The following is an 863-nucleotide window of genomic DNA, read 5'->3' on the forward strand; positions in this document are numbered from 1 at the left end:
TTTGAGCATTCTGATTTTGAACATTCTGAGAACATGGCACAACCTCCACCCCGTGAGAGGACTCTAAGGGAAATGGATGCACCTGATTTCACCTACGAAAGCTTGTGCATCCAATACCCTGATGAGGATGTCCCATATGTTCTTAAAAATGGACTGATCCATTTGCTTCCAAAGTTTCATGGCCTTACAGGTGAAGACCCGCACAAACATCTGAAAGAATTTCATATTGTCTACTCCACCATGAAACCCCCAAATGTCTAAGAGGATCACATATTTCTGAAGGCTTTTCCTCATTCTTTAGAGGGAGTGGCAAAGGACTGGCTGTATTACCTTGCTCCAAGGTCCATCACGAGCTGGGATGACCTTAAGAAAGTATTCTTAGAAAAAATTTTCCTTGCTTCCAGGACCACGACCATCAGGAAGGATATCTCAAGTATTAGACAACTCAGTGGAGAAAGCCTATATGAATACTGAGAGAGATTTAAAAAACTATGTGCCAATTGCCCTCACCATCAGATTTCGGAGCAGCTTCTTCTCTAATATTTTTATGAAGGACTCAGTAATATGGAGAAAAGTATGATAGATGCTGCCAGTGGTGGAGCCCTTGGAGACATGACTCCTGCTGAAGCCAGAAACTTGATTGAGAAGATGGCTTCCAACTCCCAGCAGTTTAGCGCCAGAAATGATGCCATAGTCATTAGAGGAGTGCATGAGGTAGCTACAAACTTATCAGCATCATCTGAAACTAAGAAGCTTGAAGGCAAACTGGATGCATTGGTTAACTTGGTAACCCAGCTGGCCTTGAATCAGAAATTTGTACCTATCGCAAGAGTTTGTGGTTTATGCTCCTCTGCTGACCACCA

At 43.0% G+C, this 863-nt stretch overlaps 1 non-coding gene across 1 annotated transcript; it reads right to left on the reverse strand.

Annotated features, from left to right (window-relative positions):
* Positions 1 to 411: 411 nt before the first annotated feature.
* On the reverse strand, positions 412 to 518 carry LOC114413909. The gene has a single exon (XR_003667049.1). It is a non-coding gene; the product is annotated as a small nucleolar RNA R71 (small nucleolar RNA).
* Between the last annotated feature and the right edge of the window lie 345 nt (positions 519 to 863).

The sequence above is a fragment of the Glycine soja genome, chromosome 5, assembly GCF_004193775.1.
Source record: "Glycine soja cultivar W05 chromosome 5, ASM419377v2, whole genome shotgun sequence".
Lineage (NCBI taxonomy): Eukaryota > Viridiplantae > Streptophyta > Magnoliopsida > Fabales > Fabaceae > Glycine > Glycine soja.